Source organism: Odocoileus virginianus, chromosome 26 (assembly GCF_023699985.2).
Source record: "Odocoileus virginianus isolate 20LAN1187 ecotype Illinois chromosome 26, Ovbor_1.2, whole genome shotgun sequence".
NCBI classification, from domain to species: Eukaryota; Metazoa; Chordata; class Mammalia; order Artiodactyla; family Cervidae; genus Odocoileus; species Odocoileus virginianus.
In genome coordinates this window covers 21,481,035-21,506,847 of record NC_069699.1, presented here as the reverse complement: position 1 = coordinate 21,506,847, position 25,813 = coordinate 21,481,035, and the positions used below count along the sequence as shown (strand labels likewise).

Sequence of the window (25,813 nt, the reverse complement as noted above, 5' to 3'; positions counted from 1 at the left end):
TGAGCTTTAGGGTGTGTGTAAGAGAGTTTCATATGCTGATCTTGATTTCCTTTCTCTGCTCTCTGTAATGGGAAACATTAGCCAGTCAGTGCTTGAAGCCCCTCTTCACATACTCATTCAGTATTCTCTTGAATGAGTGTGTCCTCACTGAAGTTTAACATTTGTACATCAAAGATGGGACTGAAGCCAAACTCATTTACAATATAACTACTTAGCATGGAACTCTTAACTTGAAGGGAGAATGCTAAACACTTTATAATCATTGTTGACATTACAGTCATGGCCACCTTTTGAGATAGAGCTCTTGTTCCCATTTTACCAATAGAAACCTTAGTCACAGAGAGTAGATTATGTAATTTGCTTAACACACTAACAAGGAAGTCTGGCTAATTCCTAGCAAGGAAGTTGCTAGGAAGGAACTTAAAGAAAGTTTCTAGCAGGGAAGAGACTGGAAGAGCATTTGTATTTTTAGACATTATTTATAATATTGGCATCTGTACACTGGTGTACTTGCCTGATTTTGTGTTTCTATCTAGTCTGACATCTGTAACTAACTGTTGTGGATAACGTTGTTTCTGTTCTCGGACAATGCAATGAAAAAGCAGTCACTAGGAGGTTCTCACCTCAGATAAACATACACAGACTTGGGGAGGGTATGGCAGAGGAGGAAAGCTTTCCAGTGGAACAAAAAAGAGGGGAATGCAGACCAGATTTTCATGCTAATTTGAGTTAGCCCTTGGCCTGGTTGCCCTTGATCCTGAGTGCCTAACCCTGTTCTATTTAGACACTTCCTTTTCCAAACTTCTCCATAGAAGAAAGTGATAACCCAGGGCCCTTGGTTTTAGTTCTGGTCATTCTGCAGCTTTTTACATAATGGGAGGGCATCTGGATTTGATAGCAGCCAAGTTCCCTCTTTCACACATACAGATGTGGTGTTCTTCAGTGTCCCTCAAAAAGAGACGTCTTCTCAACAGCAAATTCTAAATGTATTGTGATAATGATCACTATTTCGATTCCTGAGAGTCAGAAAAATAATCAAAGATTTGCATCAAGTGCTTGTAATCTAAAACCATTGTTCTTCAAGCTAGTTTCCACTACAAGGTCTTCCCTATAGATTGTTGATACTTCTGGTCTAAAATGGGGTACAGGAATTTATTTTAGCAGTTTAGAAGCTTCTGTATAGCCTCAAAATAATTCACAACTTTGGAGGAATGACTTCATCTCATTGCCACAGTGTGGAGAGGTTTTGATGTCAAGGGATATCCGTTAACATCCTGTGTTTTCTAGTGTCTGAAAGTGACATGGCTTCAAAGGGATTCTGTATCGTTTGTAGAGATGGAACGACCATCAGGTCATGAGATAGGAGGTCTCCTACACTTGAGTGAGCATTGTGTTGGCCAGGAGCTAACTTTGTTTTACCTTTTTTCTGCTGCCTGTCCTGAACTTCTAGTTCTGAATCTGAATTTCTATGCCAAACTGGAAAAGTAGTGTTGCCCTCTTTTGCACATCAATTTTGGATTTCAGTATGGAAGGTGGTGCCATTATTTTTAGTGAAATGAACTTTGAATGAACTCCAAAAGTAATAAACCAATAGCCAATACAACAAATAAGTGATTCACCTCAGAGCAGTCTGACTTCTAGAACTGGTGTTCCTGGGAAGCTTGTGTGTAACTGCCCTCTAGAAAGCCTCACAACTTTTTGCCTTTCTTTATTTTTTTTTTTCCAAATGGACGATTTTTGACAAACAGACTCCAAAGGGCAGTCAAGTGTCAAATACAAAGTTATGGCTGGTGCAGCTGCCTTTGGGATCACACGCTCCATTTATTCATTATAGAAAGCTCAGATGCACAATCATGTGGTGCCATTTTGTGTACCTGTCAGTTTAGTTCATTTAATGAACATTGATCATGCTCATTCAGACAAATTTCTCCATGCTGCAGACAAGTCAGTCATTTCTAAAAGGTGTGGTAGGAACTTTGGGTCTTTTGCAGCCTGCCTCTGCGAAGTGCTTCTTGCCAAAAATAAACAAACAAATTTGACTAAAATGTACCTTTAATTTTGCTACAAAAGAGAAAATATATTAATTAAAATTTACTCTGGTTTTGCTGATATAAATCCAGTATTTGTCTACTCAAAAATTGAAATTTTAATGATTTTGTCATTAGATTCCTCTATGAATGGTTCAAGTTTTGCAGTTTTATTTGTACCACATGTCACTTTTTTCTTCTTTTTAAAACATTCTGTTACAGAATTTGCTACTGGGTAGTTTTATCACTCTTTGACTGTATTGAGTACTGTTCAATTGTTGCCAGATTTTATTGTCCTACATTAGCATGAGAAAAGTACATTATTTTTCTTACCATTTGATTTTTGCATCATGTCAAAAGTCTCACAAAAATAATACTTTAGGTTCTTATGATTGGAATACATCATTTTTATGAATGATATTTTGTTATTCAGTTGTTATTGGACACAGATTTTTAAAATATGTTCAGTTAGTTTGCCTCAGCTTGGGGTACACTATATTTAGAAATGATTTACTCACAACTCCTGTGTCAGGAGATGATCCTAATCAGGTTTTGGAAAGAGCTAAGTACATTTACGTTATTCTACATGTGTTGTTATTTCAACATGTGTATTTCGTTTGGCTGAGCTTTCTTCCATCACCCTGGGGTACAAAATAGCTGAACAAGACAGATGTGCTCAAATTATAATACAGACTCATCTAAGCAACTTGTGGGGTTTCCAAGTTGCTGATGAAAATTAGAATTGAATCATGATACCGAGCACTTCATATATCCAACTTTTAGATTTTGATAACCCTGTGAAATAAATGGAGCATCCCATCCAGAATGTAGTATAACTTTAGAATAAATTTATTAACCTGACAACTTTTTTTTTTTTGGTCTAAGACTCTATCATCCAAAAATGCTAAACATGTGTATAGTGAAATATATTATGGAGCATTCATTACAGCTTTGTCATATACGAAATTGTAAATGGTCTGAGTATCTATGAATAGGGGAAGAGTCCTGAAAGTTATGGTCCACACCTACAGTGCAACAGTATAAACCTATAAAAATTATAGGGCAGGTCTGTATAGTATGAAGGAAAATGCAGGTCTATGAGAAAAGCAACATTAGAATAATATGCACATGAGGATGCTCTTTATTTAGCAAATAAAAACAAAAGTGTGTCCATCTATGTGTATATGTATGTAGATGCAAAGAATAAGTTTTGAAAGAGAATTCTTCTCTTTAGGAGAACAGGATGTGGAGAGTTAAAAAGGGAATTTTGATACATACATCTCTACTTTTCGTTATTCTAGGAAAATCATGCATGAGACCAATTTTTCTGTTATTGTCTATAATTGATTTTTTAAAAGAAGAAAATCCATGAAACAAGTATGTGGAGTCATAATTATCCAGTTAATCTATGAAACAAATGTTAATGGTACTCATTCTATGTACAAGTTTCTACAGTTGCCAATAGTAATACAATGGAAAACAGTGAGACACACTGATCCTGAGCTAAGGGATAGAGAAATTGATAAAAGAAATACAATAATGTACACATTTATTATTATCTAGGTAAAGTACAGGGAGTTAGGAAAGTGTATGATTATATGCTCAATGAAAGTTTCCTGAGAAAGGGATTTTTGCATCAATATCTGAAGCTTGAATCAGGCCTGACAAAGCAAGGAGGCTATTTATGACATCAAAGCAGTATAAACAATAAAAGTCAGGTGAATAAAAAAGTATAGAATGAGTTATGTCTTAAGAAATAAGCCAGATAATCCAGTCTATCTGGTTGGCTGTGGTTAATCTGTAATACTTTGCAAATGGCAAACCATCCAGAAAAATCAAGTAAGTCTCACTGCACAAGCAATGAGCCAGGTTTTACTGAAGTTAGTATATCTTCATGTATTCATTTTTTATGTACTCAGGAGTCGTAGTCCGATTGATCTTGAGCTCATTTTTTGGGTGTTATTTGTATAACTGAACATCTATCATTGCCCAGGCAATACCCAGATGTCACTTAACTCTGTTTTCCTCTCTCCGTCTATATGCTCTTGCATTCTTGTATCCAGTAAATATATATGGAGCAACCTGTATGTGCTGGATATCAGGGAAAACAAATATGGTCCTTCCTCTATAAATTCCAATTATGTTGGAAGAAACAAACAAATTCTTAATAATAAGTCACAAATAGAGACTGATGTTGTGGATGAAATTAGTGGAGTAGACAGTGTCTACTTGTTACATTCAGAGAAAGGCTTTCTGACAAAGTGGCACTAAAATGAGACCCCAGTGTGAAGAGTCAGTTTTGGGAGAGGGAGAGGCGTGTGTAAAATTCTAAGCTCAGTAAAAATCTGGAGTGTCCCAGGGACTGAAACAACATGAAACTGAACAAGGATCTGAGCCCCAGGTGTGTGCATAACTTGAGAGAATACTACCCAGAAGTACTGAGAGCCCAGCCCTTCCTGAGAATGAAAGATAATGGTCTGTTTTGTAATTTCTAAGAATGGCATTCTTTATCCTACAATCATTGAATCTTAGGGTGTGGCAGAAACTCTAAAGGTGACCTAGTCAAATTATTTCCTAGCTGAATGCTATTTGTACTAGGGTTCTGAACAGCTCAAGGTGTCCATCAATAGCACAGGTTTATTTTTTCCTCTGAGCCAGTTTTGTGATTGACTCAATCCCTGTTACTGTTTTCTTCCAGAAAGGCGATCCTGAATTCATTTGCAGCACCATCCATCTTTCCACCTATATACTTCTGTATACTTTTAGTTTGTGCCATGGGTCTCCTGATAGAAAGTCCTCTCTCCAGCCATGAAATCTCATTAGTTGGAAACATGAAAGCAGTCATTATTTTATGTGGAGCTCTCTTAAATCCTGAACCAAAGGAGAATGACCCTCTCTTAAACCATCTCAAGGAAGGAGCTTTTCCAACAGTTAATTTTTCCTGGAATCTGTTGTAGTGATGTCCAAAACACATGATGTGGAGAGTTAAGCCAATTATCTAAATGATTTGAATCAAAGAACTTAATAGTAAAGTGAATCTCCTGAATTATCCCCATGGTTGTGTAGACTGCTAGACACCGTTAATTTCATCAAGTAATTACCAATTCAGTGAAGTAAGTTATGAAAAATCATAGACAGATACACATCTACATGCTATCTGTAATAGAGAGACTGTCAGACTGCCTTTACTAGGGTTAGGTACAACTGCAAAACGCAGGAAATTATTCAAGTGACTATTTTCTCATTTCTCCCAAGAAGTATTGCTGCTTCTAGTACTATTCTAGTTGCGTAGGAGAAAAGATCCTTCACTACTTGCAATAGATCTTTCTCTTTCAAGACCACCTAAGAAAAACTGGTAGGTTATTGAAAAGACTTATACATAAATATATGCTTATGTACAGTATATATATAATTTTAAAGGATGTATTTTATATCTGTTTACTCTTGTTTTCTTCCCTCAAAACTTGGAGTTCTACTGTGATGTTCACCCCCTTTGCCATTAATTTCTGGTTGTAAAGCTAAACTGTGCCTTTATAGGCAAAGGAAAGCGTTACGACAATTGAAGAGATAATGCAGGTCAAAAAACCATTTATATCTCTATTACAGGCAAAGGCTAGACCCTTCCTAAATGCCTGTTGAGTGAAGTTGAATTAAATTAGTTCGAATTGAATTGAATTGCCTTGAGAGAGCTGTAGCTGGAGCCAATTATTACTTCATCCTTTGGCCAGTGTTTTCAGTTGAGTATTTCAACAATTATTCATTTGACCAATATTTTATTGAATGCTACCTATTATGAGGCAGGCTGAAATTCAGTTCAGGGCTGTGGATTCACAGGTTTAAAATAAACATGATCTTTAGTTTGTAATTTCTCACAGTGAACAGAGGAAGAAATTGTGAAAAGTGCCCTCTGTGATACAAGTAGAGAGATCCAGGGAGCTCTCACAGGGACAGGTCAATAAGATGGGAAGACTGGTGGGTGGGCTTGCAGGTGGGCTTGCAGGTGGCAACCTGGAGGAGATGACATTCTGCAAGTGCTTAACTATGATGGCATTTCTCATCAGATGAGACAGCCGGCAGCATTTCTGTGCAGCAGGCAACATGTCAGTTTAGTATTTACTCTTAAGTGTTTTCTGAGCTTTTTATTACCTTATTGAATTTTTCTAGACTCATTTTCTGTTGGCCTCTGGTGGTTGAATTTGGGCACACGGTATTGAAAAAGAATCATATCTCAGAGCTCGGTGGTACTGATAACTGCAAACTACAGTGCCTTCAACTCCTGTGACTGAACTGGGTATATAGCTCACACACATAGTGTTGCTTTTCATATCCACTGTATAGTTTGGTGTATCATAAGTATATATATATATATTATTTTAAACAGCTTCGTGTATGTTTTCCATTTGGGTAACAGATATCGCCATAAATTGGCATTTTGTAAATAAACTGTGTTCATTAAACTGAGAGAGTTCTTTAGAACTATACTTTCTCACTGGAATGGGCTAAGTGATTTTTAAGATTGATATCTTTGAAGTATAAAATGATAGAGTTTACAGGTCTTGGTGTTAAATTACGTTTTCATCAAGAAGGAGAATAAAGTGTTGCCCAGTTTAATTTTCACCAACTTTAAACCTTAAATGGAGGAAAGTGATTCTATGTGAACCTTCCAATTGGGTTACGTAGAGTGTTTACTTCTTGTGTAGATCTCTTGAGACACACGATGTTAAATATTTCCTCATCTTTAACTTTTTCTCTGATTTCTACCTCTTGTCATATGAATGGGACCTGTTAATTAACAAAGTCCTAAGACATATTTAAGAGTGTTGCATTCCCCAGTCACAATTCTAGTGAGGAAAAGAGACTCTGATAATTAAATCTGTTTAATTGACAATTTCAAAGTTTTCTTCCTCTTGGAACTCATTTGAGTTTAAGAAAAACTGGATACAAATAAATAAATGCTGTACATTTTAGAAGGAAAAAATACTCTATTAATAAAATGCCATAAAATTAAATAATATCTATTAAAGATCTAATTACTTGAATTATTTTTTCACAACTTGGTGAATTAGTTTTCTGCCTTCAGTGTATATTTAATGTAACACTGTTTGTATTGTAAAATTTAATACATATCATTGCTGACAGTCACACCCCAAATTTCTGAATCCACTTACCCTTTTATTCTAGAGGTCCATCCACTTTAAAGCAATAAAAGAAAAGAAAGAATGTCCTAACAGAGGAAGTTCTAAAAACAATGTATGTATGATCCTCTATATTGGTTAAGAAGTAGATATTCTGGCTCATTCCCAAACATTCTGATTCTAAAACCCTGCCTTGCAATCTGAAACAATTTTTGAAAGATGGAAATCTGGAATGATTATGATGCAGGTGGCTTCTAGTACACACTTGGAGGAACTTTGAAGCATGAAGTTTAACCACTTCTGTTTTTCAGATTTGGTTTCCTCAATGTGTATGCCCAGGAGTGGGATTGCTGGGTCATATGGCTGATTCATGTCAATGTATGGCAAAAACCACTACAATATTGTAAAGTAATTAGCCTCCAACTAATAAAAATAATTGGGAAAAAAATAAAAAATAAAAAAACATTAAAAAAAATCACTTCTATCTTTGAAGATTTGTGAAAAATCTATTAGCCATGGAGAAGGTGATGGGATGAGTTAGAATTTAGTTAGTGTAAATATCTGGTGTTAATGGCATGCTTAATCTACTGGTGGCGCTCTGCATCCTGGAAACAAATCATCATACAATGAGATCTCTGAAGTCCTTATAGTCTCTAAGTATTCAGAGTCCATTCCGAACATGAAAATTTCATGGGAAAATTCAGTGCAGTGGTTCTTCTTCTTCATTTTTTAAATGGCTTACAATGTTTTGTTAATTTCTGCTGTACCGTGAAGTGAATCAGCTATATGTGTATGTGTGTGTGCGCTTTCTTTTCTGGATTTCCTTCCCATTTAGGTCCCCACAGAGCATAATGTACAGTTCTCTGTGCTATAAAGAAAGTTCTCACTAGTTATCTATTTTATACATATTAGTGTATATATGTCAAGTGGGGGTAGGATGAACTGGGAGTTCAAAGGTTCTTGAGGTGTGACCCCCCCATACCAGCATCACCCTCACCGTCTGACAGCTTGTGAGAAGTGCAGCTCCCCACACCCTACCATAGACCTACTGAATGGGACACCGGGGAAGGGAGCATTCAGTCCGTTTTGTAACCATCTGACTTTCCTTCGTTGAAAGTTTTGGAGTATTAATATGTGTGTGTGGTATTCTAAAATGGAGGAAGATGACAAGTTTGAATTGCAGACCTAATGAAAAGGATGGATGAGATTATGCATGAGAGAAGAACAGTAAATCAGAGACTCATAGGGAAGCATGGTTCCTCTCAGCGGGCCTGGTTGTTTGGCTCCATCGCCAGTGCCTCAGGCACTCAACTCTGACGCAAGCACTGAGACCCTCAAGTTCACCTGCTCTTTAGCACAAGTCTGACTATTTTAAAAGAAGTTGCTTTTGAAGAAAATTCTTTAGAAGTAAATTTTTCAGCTGTAGCTTTCAGTAGTGTCAAAACTAGCGTTAGCAAAAGCCTCTGGCAATAAATAAATGAGATTAATAAACCAAACCTAAGAGCGCACAGAAATTTTCCAAATCAGAAAAGCAATCTTCTTTTCTTACCGCAAATGTTATATTTGCAGAGGCATACTTGGCATTGTCATATTTGTTGATGGTATGGCTCATTTTTTTAGTTTCCTCTTGGCAAATGTACTTGCTGAAGAATTAAGTCATGCAGACCTCAGATACAGTAACTAATGCTACTTGCAATTGACTTAAAGATCTTCAAATTCCAATGCCTGAGATTTTATGCCTTTGTGTACCATTGTTTAATTAAATACAATTTTGGTAAATATTGTGGATAGGTCATTTGTGGATCACCATAGTTCTCAAGAATTGTATTTCCTGAGTTTACTTTTAATATGTCCAAGTAAGTCAGAGCCAGTGATGCTAAGGGAACGAAGTGATACATGTATATGATTGAAGTTGAATATGGAGTGTATCTTTGAATAATTGTGTATCAGTGTATGACAACGCCAAACATTCTGAAATCTTTTCTTTTACTTCATTTTTCCAATGAACAGGTACAGCATGTGGTTAAGCAACTAGTTCAAAATCCTGTACTTGATTTAAGATTAGTTCAGGATTGGAACCAGTACCTTGTGCTATAGTAGGTCTGTTACATATTCCAAGAAGCATTCACTTGAATGGTCTTCAATTCATTTATAAAATGTTATTATTGAATTCAAAATGAATTTTTATACATTCAATAACTTTTAATAATACATTTGAATAAATACAAGGAGTCCCACAAGAAGCCCATTATTGAGTAGAATATGATATCCACTAATAAGCATGTGTGAATATAAGTGATTCAGAAGTAACATTTTCAGGAAGGAAAGGTATCTTATTTAGTGTGTGATCTGATTGGCTTAGCATTGCTTACAGTAGGGCCCACGAGAAATGCAGCTATGTTTCTAAATGAGTGTCCATAAAGGCACTCTTATTCCCAGAGAAATATTCTAACAAATTGAAGATAAAATATTATCTTCGGAGGCCTCTTCTTCCACATATACTATTCCTAAGAGTACCAGGTAATAAATAAAGTATTAGATTTTCAGTTTAAATTTATTTGAGTCCTGCAGTAGATTCAACTGTGGCATTCGAACATCACTTTTGGAGGTACAGAGATAGTGAGTTATTTAGCGATGCTGCATGACTAATTGCTAGTAACTGCCTACAGGAAAGGAGTTGGAGAAGCTTATCTCCAGAACCTCCCCATCATATTTTGTTCAAGGGCCTTTGCGGCCCCGATCAGCAGCAGGGCGCAGGAGAGCCACTGGGAAATTATCAGCAAGCATGCAATATATAAAACATGTGGTTTCACTTTTTAAAATAAGCTTTGTGTAAAGTGAACCTTTATACACATAGAAAACTGTGAAAACACACTCTTTTAAATAATGCATTATTTTCATTCCTGATTAACCTTTATCTGCAATTGGCTCTTACAAATATGGTACTTTCCCATTTCAACTCTAGCTTCCTGCTACTTTCCAGTGACGAATGTGCTATGAGCTAGTATTAAATATTAGTATACTATTAGCTAGTATTAAATATGACTTCTAAAGAAATATTAGGTGATTTGCCTACATATGAAAAGAAAAGTATGTTTACAAGGAAATTACATGTTGGAATAAGTTTTAAAAGATAGAAATTTGATATATAGTTAAATCAGATCTTTCTGCAATCTTGTAAAAGTATAGAGTTCATTTGTCATTTTTTTAAAATTTACTGTTTTTATTGAAGGATAATTGTTTTAGAGAATTTTGTTTTCTGTCAAACCTCAACATGAATAAGCCATAGGTGTACATGTATCCCCTCCATTTTGAACCTCCCTCCCATCACCCTCCCCATCCCACCCCTTTAGGATGATACAAAGCCCCTGTTTGAGTTTCTTGAGCCATGTGGCAAATTCCCACTGGCTACCTGTTTTACATATGGTAATGGAAGTTTTCATGTTACTTTTCCATACATCTTACCCTATACCCCCCCTCTCCTCATGTCCATAAGTCTGTTTTCTATATCTGCTTCTCCATTGCTGTCCTGTAAATAAATTCTTCAGTACCATTTTTCTATATTCTGTATATGTGCGTTAGAATATAATATTTATGTTTCTCTTTCTGACTCACTTCACTCTGTATAAAGGTTCTAGGTTCATCCACTTCATCAGAACTGACTCAAATGCATTCCTTTTTATGGCTGAGTAATATTCCACTGTGTATATGTACCACAACTTCTTTATCCATTCATTTGTTGATGGACATCTAGGTTGCTTTCATGTTCTAGCTATTGTAAATAGTGCTGCAATGAACAATGGGATACATGTGTCTTTTTCAATTTTTGTTTCCTCGGGGTATATGCCTTGGAGTGGGATTGCTGGGTTATATGGTGGTTTTATTCCTAGGTTTTTAAGGAATCTCCATACTGTCTTCCATAGTGGCTATATCAATTTACATTCCTACCAAGAGTGCAAGAGCATTCTCTTTTCTCCACACCCTCTCCAACATTTATTGTTTGTAGACTTTTTGATGATGGCCGTTCTGACCGGTGTGAGGTGATACCTCACTGTGGTTTTGATTTTCATTTCTCTAATAATGTGTGATTTGAACATCTTTTCATATCTTTGTAGCCATCTTTGAAGAAATGTCTGTGTAGGTCTTTTTCCAACTTTTTGATTGGGTTGTTTGTTTTTCTGGCATTAAGTTATATGAGCTGCTTCTATATTTTGGAAATTAATCCTGTATCAGTTGTTTCATTTGCTATTATTTTCTTCCATTCTGAGGATTGTCTTTTCACATTGCTTATATTTTCCTTTGCTGTACAAAAGCTTTTAAGTCTAATCAGGTGCCACTTGTTTACTTTTGTTTTTATTTCTGATACTCTAGGAGGTGGGTCATAGAGGATCTTGCTTTGATTTATGTCATCCACTGTTCTACCTGTGTTTTCCTCTAAGAGTTTTATATTTTCTGGTCTTACATTTAGGTCTTTAATCCATTTTATCTTTGTGTATGGTGTTAGGAACTGTTTAATTTCATTCTTTTACATGCAGCTGTCCAGTTTTTCCAGTACCATTTATTCAGAGGCTGTTTTTGCCCTCATTGTATATTCTTGACTCCTTTGTCAAAAATAAGGTACCCATAGGTGCATGGGTTTTTTCTGGGCTTTCTATCTTGTTCCATTGGTCTATATTTCTGTTTTTCTGCCAGTACCATACTGTCTTGATGACTGTAGCTTTGTAGTATAATCTGAAGTCAAAAGGGTTGATTCTTCCAGTTCCATTCTTCTTTGTTTTTCCAGCTGTTTTAGGTGTAAAGTTAGGTTGTCTATTCGATGTTTTTCTTATTTCTTGAGGTAGGATTGTATTGCTATAAACTTCCCTCTTAGGACTGCTTTTGCTTCATCCCATAGATTTGGAGTTTTTTCTTCTGTTTTATTTCTTGACTATGTAAGTACATTTAACATTTGTTGTTGAGCTGGTTTGTTGGCACTGAATTCTCTTTACTTTTGCTTGTCTGCCTGAAAGATCAGCTGTCAAGCATATGGGGTTTCTGTTGTATATTACTTGGTGCTTCTTCCTTGCTACTTTTAATATTCTTTCTTTGTGTTTAGCCTTTGTTAGTTTGATTAGTATGTGTTTTGGCATGTTTCTCCTTGGGTTTATCCTGTAGGGACTCTGTGCCTCTTGGACTTGGTTGACAATTTCCTTTTCCATGTTGGGGAAATTTTCAACTATAATCTCTTCAAAAATTTTCTCATACCCTTTCTTTTTGTCTTCTTCTTCTGAGACCCCTATAATTTGAATGTTGGTGCATTTGATATTGTCCTAGAGGTCTCTGAGACCATCCTCAGTTCTTTTCATTCTTTTTACTTCATTCTGCTTTTCTGAAGTTATTCCCACCATTTTATCTTCCAGCTCACTGATTCATTCTTCTGCTTCAGATATTCTGCTATTGATTCCTTCCAGAGTATTTTTAAGTTCAGTAATTGTCTTGTTTGTCTCTGTGTGTTTATTCTTTAATTCTTCTGAATTCTTTTTCAGGTAGTTTGCCTATTTCCTCTTCATTTATTTATACTTCCATGTTTCTAGTTTGTTCCTTCATTTGTGTAGTATTTCTCAGCCTTTTCTTTTCTTTTCTTTTCTTTTTTTACTTACTGTGTTTGAGTTCTTCTCTTCCCAGGCTTGAAGGTTGAATTCTTTCTTTCTTTTTGCTTCTGCCCTCCTGAGGTTGGTCCAGTGGTTTGTGTAAGCTCCGTATAGAGTGAGATTTGTACTGAGGTTTTGTTTGTTTGTTTTTCCTCTGATGGGCAAGGCTGAGTGAGGTGGTAATCCTGTCCGCTCACGATTGGGTTTGTATTTTTGTTATGTTTGTTGTTTAGATGAGGTGCCCTGCACAGGTTGCTACTGGTGGTTGGGTGATGCCGGGTCTTGTGTTCAGGTGGTTTGCTTTGTGTGCGTTTTCACTGTTTGATGCTGTCTAGTTAGTTCTCTGATTCTCTGATGGTCTAGGGTCTTGGAGTCCGTGCTCCCACTCCAAAGGCTCAGGGCTTGATCTCTGGTTAGGAGTGAAGATTCCACAAGTGGTTTGTTATGGCATTAAGTGAGATTAAACAAATATCCCAAAATGAGAGACCAAAGATGAACCCCAGACAAATGGCAGTTACAAAATCAGGCAAATAATAATTAAAATAATGGAATATACACATGTATGTATATACCCGTAAGCAAAGTCAAAACAGCCCTACAAATATAAAGTACAGCAGATTTACCCAGCAGTCAAAGGAAATAAAAAAATTATATTTACCAGTTAAGAACAAAACTACCTCAAGCACAAACTGGAAATCAAAAATAAAACAAGGTGCCAAGTGGGGAATAAAGCAATGAAAACAAAACTAACAAATATGTTGAGAGGAAAGGAAAGAAAACAAAGAAAGAAAGAAAAGGTATGCATAGTTAAATAGAGGTAGATGAAGAAGATTTGTATACATTAAAGATTAACTCCAAAGGGTTAAGAGCAGTAGGAAAGGCAAACAAAGGAATAAATGTAGAAAAAATATGGTGTTTAAAAAAGTTAAAAGTATAAAAAAAGAAAAGAAAAAAAAAAGGAGAAAGAAAAATGGGGAAAAAAGGAAAACTTCAGAACTGCAAAAGCCCAACATACATGCAAAAGTTTATAACAACACTAAAAAGTGTGACTGAATATACAGATATATATATATACACCTGTAAGCAAAATCATAACAGTCCATTAAAAATAAAGTATAATAGATTGACCCAGTGAACAAAGGAAACCAAAAATTATGTCTACCAAAACAAAACTAACTAAAGCACAAACTGGAAAACAAAACTAAAGCAAGGTGCCAATTGGGAAATAAAGCAATTAATATAAAGGTAACATATATGTTGAAAGGAAAGTAAAGAAAGGAAAGAAAGAAAGAATAGATAGGCAAAGTTAAATAGAGGTAGATAAAGAAGATTTATATATATTAAAGATTAACTGCAAGGGGACAAGGGACTGTAGGAAAAGCAAACAAAGGAATAAATGTAGAAAAAATAACGATAGGTTTAAAATATTAAAAAGTAAAATTAAAAAGAGAGAATAGGAAAAAAAAAAAAGGGAAACCTCCCCAGAACTGCAAAAGCCCAACATAGAAGCAGAGGTTCATAACAACAATGAGAAATGTGACTGAGAAAGAAAAGAAAATCTCAAAATCTCAATTAGATTTCATAGTGCCAATAAAATCAACAACCACAACAGAGGCGGGGGAAAGGAAAAAAGAAAGAAAAAAAAATCCAACAAATCTACAGAACAAGTCAAAACATAAGAATGATAAATGTCTGTTGAGTCACTGCTTTCAGAGTCTTTTTCCTTGCTGGGAGCCACAGTCCACCTCACCCCCCTAGGATGCCCTTCCAACACTGTGCTGATCTCTGGACCTGCTGCGGGGGCAGCTCAGATTCTAATCTGGCCCTACTCCTGTGTGTGCTTGCCTCCAGTGTCCACAGCTATCAGAACTAGCGTGTTTTCTTTTGTGGGAGCTCTCGATGACCTTCTATATATTCCATAGTTGATCGTGTGGATTTCATCTGTAGGTTGTACAACTGGTGGGAGGATTTGGGGTCTTCTTCCTTAGCCACACTGCCCCTGGGTTTCAGCTGTCATTTTATTTCCACCTCTGCATGTGGGTCGTGCACTGGGGTTTGCCCTGAGGCTGCCCTGGAGGACTTGGGTTTGCCCCTGTGAGGGCCAGGTGTGGAGATGGCGCAGCTGCTTGGGTCGCAGGGGTTCTGGCAGCACCAGGTACTCGGGAGTTGGCAGCTAGGGCAGCAAAAAATATAGTGCTCTAGAAGGATAACCAGTATTGTCCAATACCCTCCAGTATTCTTGCCTAGAGAACCCTTCTCCTTGACAGAGAAGCCTGGCAGGTCACAGTCCACAGGGTGCAAACATTTCCCACCACATTCTCCTTCACATCCCCTCGATTTGTCTTTCTGCAGCCAGCAAAGGTTGACTGAGTCCAGCAAAGCGTTGGATACCACCGAAGTGACCCTGCGTGCATAGACACAAGACCTTCACTGCCTGTGGCAGCTCTGCCCCAGTGAGAGGTTTGCATGAAGGTGGTGCAGCGGCTCGGCTTGCAGGGACCCTGGCGGTGCCAGATGTGCGGGGACACGGACTGCCTCCGCCGCAGGAGTTCTGGCCCCGTCAGAGTCTTTTTCCGAGCCTCTTGTAGCTGGCGACCAGAAGGCTTCTTTGGTCGGTCTTGCTCTGTAGCTCCACCCGTTCAGACTTAGCGGGTCCCTTCCTGGGGCCCTTCTCTGTTGCTCAGCACATCAGGCACATAGAGGGGGCTCCCCTGGCTGGGGTCCTACACTGTAGATTGGCGAGTCAGGAGTGTAAAAGGGCACCCGGGGCGGGGTCCTGCTCTGTGGTTTGGTGCATCAGTCACTAGAAGGAGCACCCTAGGTAGGGGCCTGCTCTGTAGCACAGCGCGTCAGGCGCGTTTGATGGGCCAGCCTTTCTGTCGTTCAGCTGCCAGTGCTGGTGTGTGGGGGGAGAGAGGCTATGTTGATGGCTCCACCCCCAACGCGTGACTATCGCCTTGCTTCCGTGGCTGCCCGGCTTTCCTCCACAGGCATTTCCCACCGCATTCCCCTCCCTCACATCCCCTCGATTTGCCTTTCTGCAGTCAACAGCAGCCCTCGCCCAGGGGTTGCTCCACAATCCCTGAACTCCAGCTCCCAGCGGCTGCACCATCAGGGATCTCTATGGCTGCGGCAAGGACTGTCTGGTTCTCGTTCCACTTAGGCAGCAACAGATCAGCTGTTTCACTCTCGGCCTTAAATGTTTCTCCTCTGACTCAGACAGTTGCCCTGATGTGGGGATCAGACCCCTGCTTCAGTTTCCCCACCCGCCGACGGCAGGTCCAGTCCTGCTAACACTCCTGTTTCCCCCCTAGTTATTTCATCCTACCGAGTTTTACGTGGGCCTCTATATTCTTTTCCTCTGGTCAGGTACTCCTGTCCGCTCTCAGCAGGTGTTCTGTAGGCACTCCTGTGTCCTCATGTATCCGTGGAGAGATATGTACCCCATGTCCACCTACTCCTCCACCATCTTATTTATCCCCCTGTGTCATTTTTCATTGTTATTGTCATTGTTTTTGCCTTCTCTGTTATACTTTTGTGAAATCTAACTCAACATCAAGAATGGAATTCATCAAGTTGTTGCCTTTTTACAGTCATCTGGAACTGAACCCTAACAACAGTAACAAAAACAAAAATAGACAGTAGCTTATAGACTGCAAAGACTTAAACAGATACAACCCAAAAGCTAAAATGGATTGTTTCTGAGTATAAGATGAAGAAAATCCAAGTCTTACTCAAAACTGAGAATTGTCTTTCTATCTACAAAGTATCTTGCTGAATTTCAAGACATTTTTTGAACAGTAGCAGACTTTTAACCCTTATTTTTCTCTGTCTTTTATCTCCTCTCTCTTAAATATTGACGTACCATAAACTTGTCATTTAACTCCACTCAACACATATAGATAGTTTATTTTAGAAGCTTTGTGAATTAGACCCGAAAGAAAAAGCAGTTTAGGACCTTGATAATATCCAGCTTGGTTAGTTTTATTCTATTACATGGACCTTAAACTAGTTGGGTGCTTTAAATAGTGCCATTTAAATAATGATTCATCCACTACTCCTATTTCTCTGATAGGTAAGATTTAGAAGCTTACTTCTAGGTGTGTGTGTTAGGAGAAACAAAACCTGTAAGAAAAAAAAAATGTATACACACACACACACACACACACACACACACACACACACACATCACACACACGTACATACATACACACATACAGGGAGAGAGAGATTGATTTTGAAGGCTGAGAAGTCCCATATTCTGTTCTCTGGAACCTGGGCTTGCAGAAAAGCCAGTGGTATTCTGCAGTTCAACTTGGAAAGCTTGAGGACCAGAGGAGCTGATGGTTTAAATGACAGTCCAAGGGCTGGAGGAGATGAGATGAAATGACCTTGCTAAAGCGGTGAGACCAGAAGGAACCAAGAGTGTTGTCTTCCTCCTTTTTCTCCCTTTTTTGTTCTAGCCAGACCTTTGAGAGAATGGATGAAGCTCACCCACAATGGTGAGGGAGATCTTTGTTACTCAGTCTACCAGTTCAAATGTTAATGTCTTCCACGAACACTCTCACAGACATACCGAGAAATAATGTTTTACCAGCTACCTGGGCATGCTTTTTTCCAGTCAAATTGGTACCTCAAATTAACCATCACAGTGTGACTGACAAGATTCTTAAATTACCTTTTTTGAAATGGTTAGGGAAGATGCCCTGTTTCTTTTTTTTTTTTCAAGTTTAGTTCCCAACAAGATTTCTGCACTTTGAAGATATGTACCCTAGAGGGGAGGAAACACTTCTGAGTCTTTTTAATAATATACTTAGGAGAAGTAATTTATACACTAGTAGGAGCTTACCTTTGGAAGAATAATTTACTTAGAATTCTCTAAGAGTGGAATGGTTTTAAAGGAAGATATTTCATCAGAAAGATGCTTCTGACAAGTGTCTCTTCAGTAGAATTGATGAGTCGGTTTCTTTTTGGTTCCTGGTGACACATGTAATGCCCCCTACTGAGTAGGAAGTATTGCAGAAAATGAATGGTTTGGACGCATTTGTCAGGCAGGGCCTTGAGTTTCTTGCAGGACAACTGAGTTTCTTTCCCTTCTTTTCTCATACTTCCCCATTCATCCTTTTCTCTGTTAGTGGTTTTCTTTCCCATTACATCACTTGGGTGACTGCCCTTCTGGTAGCATCTCGGCCTTCATTCTTAAAGGTTGGCAACCTCTTTTAAAGCTTGTATTGGCCTTCTATAGCAAAGAAGACAAGTCATCAAAAGTCACCATATTTCAGTAAGAGAGTAGTCTCGTTATTCTGACGTCATTCTGAAGGGATCTCGGACGTGTATCACTGAGCTCGGTTTTAAATCTGTGTTAAAGTGAAAGTGTTAGTCACTCATCCATGTCCGACTCTTTGTGACCCCATGGACTATAGCCCACCAGGCTCCTCTGTCCATGGGATTCTCTAGGCAAGAATACTGGGATGGGATGCCATGCCCTTTTCCAGGGATCTTCCCAACCCAGGGGTAGGGATAGCCTCTCTCCTGCATCACAGGTGGTTTCTTTACCATCTAAGCCACCATGTTTACCTATTCGGTTCACTGAAACTGGATCTCTGATTTGCTGGAGGACCTGTGTTCTACTTAGAGACCAGCTTTCCAGACCAGTTCTGTAGAAGGGACAAAAAGCAGTGATCCTGGGTTTTGGTTTCATGGTGGTGGTGGTGTTTTTTTTTTCCTTCATTTAGTTAAGCAGTCAGTTTTATTTTCACTAACCAGTTTAATTTATGTATAAGTTGATTCATTTGTAGTTTATCTTATTTCCTTCTAGGTTTTAGGCAATGAAAGACCAAATCGATTTACATAATTTATCTGACAAACGTGTGATTAAGTTTGAGTATCGTTTCCTCAGGAAACCCTTTTTAGTCTCTTCCAGGATATCTCTAATCACCTTATTATATACTCCAGTAAAACCATTTATCTTTCCTACATGGCATCATAATTTTATATATATTTGTATGTTCTTTTTTTAATCAAGTATTTTTCAAATGATTATAACAGGTACTGTTAAGTAAATATCCTCTGTGAATTAAATGGATAAAAATCAGTGCCTTGTGAAGCTCATTTCTAGTAAGAAAGGCACAGACTTAATCAACATGTATTATTATGTTCAGTAATGAAAAATGCTGTGAAGATAACATAAAGCAGGATAAAAATGGAGCATTACCTGGGAGGAGAGGTGGTGGCAAGATTAGGTTCTCTGATTAGGAAAGGCCTCTCTGAGCAGATGAGGCCAAGCCAAAGGCGGACTCACAAGGAGCTGCCCATCCTGTGGAGGGCCAGGGCAGAGTTCTCTGGTCAGAAGGGGGAACCCGAAGGGGGCTCAGCTGTTTTCCTGGAGGAGGAGAAAGAGCAGTGACATTGAGTTTGGTGAACAAGGGAAAGTGGTAAAAACGGAGACCACAGAGCCTGGCAGGGAACAGATCCCTTCCGTCTTGCTGGCTGACTGATGTTCATGTTTTGTTTTTTAAGTTCAGTGAAAAATCATGGTGGGTTTTTTACATCATATCTCATTTGTTAGAACATCCCCTGCCATATGAGCATGGGACCTGCAATTACAATTTGAGCCCCTCCACCTATTGCTTAGTAGATATTGGATGGATACATGGTGAGACAAATGGATTAGTGGCCCTCCAGCCCTGCTGCTTGCTTGTGGGTTTTGCTTTGCTTTTCTGATATCAGAGTTATGCATGTGGGTAGTTGGTATTACTTTTGTTTTGTTTTACAGCTAGATGAGTAGGATTCCCCAAGCCTCATGCCTTGACAGATATACCCATTTTCCTCTTCCTCTCCTTGGGTTAAGAAAATTGATTAGCTTGACATCTTGAATGTGACTGTCTACATTAACTTACTTGTACTTCCATCCAATAACTAATCCTGAAGGACAGTGTTAAGCCAGATTCCTCAGCTCAAAAGTCAGAGGATCAGACATGAACTCTCCTAAAACATTGGGATGGGACAGACAGAATGATCATAACCTGGTTAATCCCTCTTCAGCAGGGCCCTGGAGTCCAGTAGGTACTTGTGGGCTTGGTGATAGCCTCTTTGCTGGACAGAGGAGACCTGTGCATCCTTGCAGATCCTCTCTAACACAGGGTCCCATCAAATCCAGGTGCTCCTACTTGGAAGTGTAAATATGACAGCCATTTGTGGTTTTTGATCAGTCTGGAAAAGAGTAAAATGAAGGACATCTAAGAGTATAACTGTAAAAATCTTTGCTATGGTTGTCTATGCCTGGAAAACTGAGATTTTAAAAAAGCGAAAAGTGTAGCTTCTAAGTTCCCAGAAATGTTGAATTAGTAACATTGAAGTATCTTGAAAATATATGTGATTTAAAGACACTAAATTTAGATTTAAGAAATATGAGTTATGACCAAATTCTGTAATGGGTCCATATATATGCTAATATGCTGAAGCATAAAATAATATAGTTGTAAAACATAGCACATTTTATTTAAACAACCCTTCTTTGAAGATTATTTTTTTGTCAGAAGAAATCAGTGTTTTGATGCCTGAAGTGTTTCCTTTTATTATCTCAGCAGGAGGTGTATTCTTAAGTTTTATAACTCCCCTTACTCTTCTTGAATTACCTCTAAAAATCATCATAGGGTTTTCAAATGTAAGCTCAAAGAAAGACTTGGAGACTGTGGATAGATTCTTCATGAATAATAGTAGTAGTAATAATAATAGACTAATTTTTATTTGCATTTATTTTTGAATGATTCAACACTTAACTTCTGTTGCTTGATCCTTTTCATCTTAAAGCCAGCCTCCCTTTCCTGGTATTTTCTAGGCATGTATTTGAGTAGAGTTCTGAAATCCCATCGCTTTACCACTTCTTCTCCATTCACACTAAGGTCATGTTCCAGATAAATTTAAGGCTTTGTGCAGAACTCAGGGTTACCCACATTGTTTGCATGTCTCTCCCTTATCTGCTTGTGCAGTTCTTGAAGAAAGTGACTATATCTAGGTCCTTTTACTCTCTCCTTTAGAACCCAGCAGAGACCCTACTAGGGCCTCCCAGGGACTCACTGATAAAGAATCTGCCTGTCAATGCTTGAGATGTGGGGTCAATCCCTGGGTCAGGAGGCTCTCCTGTAATAGGAAATAGGAACACATTCCAGTGATCTTGGCTGGAAAATTCCATATACAGAGGAGCCTGGTGGGCTACAGTCCATGGGATCTCAAAGAGTCAGATATGATTGGGCACACACACACACACACACACACACACATATGCTACTGTGTAGAACATACTGAACTAGTAGCTCACTGACCAGACTGCCTAGATAGATAAATGAATGAAAATTCTACTCCCATTTTTATTTTGGTTGAGTTCTTAGATTGTATAATTCTCTAATTTTCCTGGAGATCTGGAGATTCAAATCTCAAAATGCCCTGTCACCTTGAAGAGACCATAGGGAAGGGTAGCGTACGCCAGAGAAGAGGGAGGTATTCTTTTCAGTAGAGTCTTTTTTCCTGTGCATCTTCACCCCTATGGGAAGAATAAGGCCCCTTTCTGCTGCACACACTCCTGCTTTTATTAGCACACCACGTTAGACTGCTGTATATTTGCTGCAGGGAGCCATGGCACAGTGGTGTGAAGAGAAACGAATGTGATGTTAATATGACTTGAATGCAGAGTCTGTTTTTCTCTCCCATAGCCTCCAGAGCTTCAGAGAATTTTTTGTCACCATCCCATTTAACTGGCATCTTTCTTTAAGGGCTGGCTTTATGCGTCCCAATTATTTTCTCATTCTCTCCCTGATTCCTTTCACTCAAATTCAATAAACTCTCCTTTTCCAGTACATCATTCTGCAGCGCATTCATACCTTCACCCTCGCTCCTTGAACTGAATTCAGAATCTGATTTGGGGCTTGTTTCTCTGAGCGTAAAACACCTCAGCTATAAATAAACACACTGAGTTTACTTAGGGTTGATACTTAGATGAGTCACATCAGCATATGTTTTGCTTCATGCTATCAGTATCTTGTAGGTTCAGCTCTCATCATTTTTTGCTCTCAAATTGGCAGTGCTAAATATGTCTTGAGAGGCTAAGGCAGGTTGAAGAAACTCTCATTGCAATGATGGGAGAGAGCTAAGTATAATGTAGCCCAGTGGTCTAATGGAAGAAGCATCATCTTTCTTTCATTAGAATTTCCTTTATTTTTAAGGGTCGTACATTAGTAAAGTGTTGCATCATAAATAAGCAGAGAATAATCTAAGGGAGAACAACATCACCAACAAAAGTGGTTGCATCCTCTTTTACAGATATACAGCTAAACCTCAGAAAAGTGAATGACTTAACTGTCCTCACAAAGCAGACAAGGAATAGAATTGGGATTAGGATTCAGGCTCTCAGTCTCTGACTCTAGAGCATCAGCCCTCGAGAGTCTCCATCATTTGACTTAAGATGGTCTAAGCTCTCCATTTACCCTTAGTTTAGGCATGGATTGGATTTTCCAGGAGTAAATCTGAAGAAAAGCCATTCTTAGCAATTTTGCTAACATTTGCAGATCCTTTCCTGGGGTTGGGGGAGAGCAAGTGGGCTTCATTCTTTGCAAGGTTTTCAAAAGTGAGCAACTAAATTTAAAATGTAAGATTTCTTTCTGTTGTTTCAAATCTGTTTCTGTTTTGTAAACAGGTTCTTTTGTATCATTTTTTTTAAGATTCTACACCTAAGTGATACTGTATGTTATTTGTCTTTGACTCACTTCACTTAGAATGATTATCTCTAGATCTGTCCATGTTGCTGCAAATGATGTACATCCAATGCACATGGAAGCACCATTTATAATAGCCAAGACATAGAAGCAACCTAAATTTCCATCAATAGATAAATGGATAAAGATGTGAGAAATAGATATGCCTTCGTAGGCACATGCTCTCTCTCTCTCTCTCTCTCTCTCTCTCTCTGTGTCACACACACACACACATACACACACACACACTGGAATACTACTCAGATGTATAAAAGAACAAAATACTATGTAGTTCTTATTAGAGGAATTTGTCTTTTCTCTTTTAACTGTATGTCTCTGGAAAGCAGAGACTTGGTCGTTTCAGAGATTGTTTTGATAGCCCGTACACATCTCTAATTATTGTCAATGCTTTGTCACCAAGCATTTGTCAAGTACCCTGGAAAAAACTCTTTCATGAAAGAGACTCACCCCAAACCTAAAATCTTGACATGTTTCTTGCAAATAACAGGTTATCATATTATCTTCAACTTGCCTAAAATCACACAGGAAGCTATAATAGCAGCAGAAGCAGTAGTAATAACAAAGAAAATAGTAACATAATTATTTAGTGCTTAAATTATAATAAGAATTATTCTAAGATTTTATATATTCTCCTTCTTTAATATATATGTATATTGTATATTTTAACATATTTATATGCACACTCAACATATAATTATCATATGTATACTATAAATACTTATAAACACTTATTTACTTTGATGAAAGAGAAAATTTAACAAGAAATTTTGTTAACTTTCCCAGGATGACTTACTTCAGTAGGAGATGGAACTAGATTTCAAATTGAAGTTGTCTGGCTCAAGTTACCTAGAATCCTAGTGTATTTTTTTGCTACAGGAGCACTTACACATAATATGAGCAACTACTAGTATTTTCATTTGTAAGTACATGCGTAAGATACCAAAAATAATGGCCAGTGTAGTTAAATGATTGCATGTGTTGATTAATCATGACCAGCTTCTACTGTATCCAGAATGTTATTTTACTTGCAAGGGCCAGTAACACTAAAAGAACACACAAGAGCTTTATTAAAGTACATATGGGAATCGGGTAATCTACGAGAGAGTCATATGACTTCCCTGATGCGCTCAGTTTGTAAAGAATCCACCTGCAATGCAGGAGACGCTGGTTTGATTCCTGGGTCAGGAAGATCCACTGGAGAAGGGATAGGCTATCCACTCTAGTATTCTGTCCTAGAGAATTCCATGGACTGTAGAGTCCATTGGGCCACAAAGTGTTGGACACGACTGAGCGACTTTCACTTTCACTTTCATAAACAGTCAAACTACTGAAGAAGTACCACTGTCTTTCTGTGTATATTATGTTTCTGTTAGTCAGTGAGCAGGAGAAAATAACCACTGCTCTGAGAATCAGTTATCTTTCTAAGTCAGGGCACAGGGCAATAATGTTTGAAAAACAGTGATTAGAACCATGCTATCTATTTGATGTGTAGAAATATTTGTGTGTGTGTGTGTATTTTACTTGGGTATGTTTAAATACATTTGTGTGGTTATCCAAATTTATTTAAGGACATTAGGTACTTACACCTCTCAAAATAATTGTTTTATGCCATTTTATATTTCAATTTATTACAGTGATGTATTTTTTAAAACTAAAAGCACTCTTTGTTGTTCACGTAAACCAACAATGTGAAAATCTCTTAAGCTTGAATTTGCAAAAACATTGTCCCTTTATTTTATTTTTCTGTGTCACTACAATCACTATCTGAGTTTCAGACTCTTGTCATTTATCTCCAGGATTTTTGTTTTCACCTCCTAATTATTCCTCCTGCCTTTAATCTCTTGCTTGTAAAGTTTATTTCCCATACCGAGTCCTTTTTGTAACACAGACTGATTTTGTCCATAATTCTTAATTGGTTCATCATGAAGCCCCAGTTTTGTACTTTTGATTATACAGTACAACACAGGTCATAATTTAAGTTTAAGGAAATATTGGTGAGGGTTTGTATTCTTGTTGTGATTCTTTCCTTAATGGAAAGATTTCTATAAAAATGACTTCTTTTTTTCCCCAGTCGTTATATTGCATGTTCCTCTACTTAACATTTATTTCCTTATTAGTTGTTCTTAGGTGTAACTTGCCTTTACAGTGCTTCCTCCCCCATCCAAAGAGCCTGAGCAAATTGCCCTGAATATACTAGATTCTAATCACATGCCTAGTGGGTTGAAATGTTGCTCACTAATCATAAAATTTGTCATATTCTAATCATCTAGTCTCCTTAAGAGTTAGTGTTGTAATAAAAATATAATAATTATTTTTCTATCGATGATTTAGTCCAAATCAGTAGAGCGAAAGTATTAACTCCTCAAATAGCCTAAAAATCAGTGTCTATGATTAACTTTTCATATTTAAATTTGTTGTATTTATATTAAGACATCCTTTTGTGTGCTTTATATTTTTTTGTCTGTACTGTTATAATGTCCACAATAACATTTTTGTTCTGTTTATCTGTATCTCAAGACTCAGCAGAGTATAGGAGATATACTTAACTGTCATATATATGGTAATTATATATATATGCATATGTATGCATATAGATATCTCAAAATATAGATATATAGATATCTCAAAATATACACATCTACATCTGTGTATCTATATCTTGAGATATATAAGATCTCTATCTTGAGATATATAATCATACATATATGATTATCATATATACATAGTTCGTATACTCAATAAATACCTTTAAATTATTAAGCCTTATTATGTGTTTGGATTTGTAATATGTACTTAAGTGGATTTTTTTTTTTCAATCCCTCGAAATCCAAATTAAGGGTAGATGTGCAGCAGCAGCAGCAGTATTATTATCTTAATTTTAAGAATGAAGAAATACAGGTTTGGTATAGCTAAGTGGCTTATTGTGGGGTATTTAGCTCATAAAGGAGAGAATCAATACCTAGGTCCAGGCCTATTTGAAACAAAAGCAAACGTGCTTCACCCCTGAAATATACTTCCTCTAAAATAACTGCCTGAAATAAAGCTTTGCATGAAAATGCAGGAAAAATTATGGGGCATGGGATCATGGGTACTAATAGTAAGACCATCAAGTAGACATATGGTCCTCTAGGAGGATGAGAATATAGCCAAGCTCAGTGCAGCCAGCAAAGACTGCTGGTGAGAGATTAGTTCAGGGGCACGCAAGAGGAATTAGTTACAAGTACAATGCAGGTAATGTGGGGAAAATAGAA

General features: G+C 37.7%; 1 protein-coding gene across 11 annotated transcripts in view; it reads left to right on the top strand.

Moving 5' to 3' along the window:
* CNTN4 (contactin 4) overlaps window positions 1-25,813 on the top strand; it is a 971,999-nt gene that overhangs the window by 313,467 nt on the left and 632,719 nt on the right. For 2 of the 11 annotated variants that reach the window (XM_070455644.1, XM_070455648.1), the window contains one exon: window positions 15,145-15,252. The exons of the other annotated variants lie outside the window; for them this stretch is intronic. The gene's annotated coding sequence lies outside the window, so the exon portion shown is untranslated. The remainder of the gene's footprint in view (window positions 1-15,144; window positions 15,253-25,813) is intronic. 11 annotated transcript variants of the gene reach the window in all.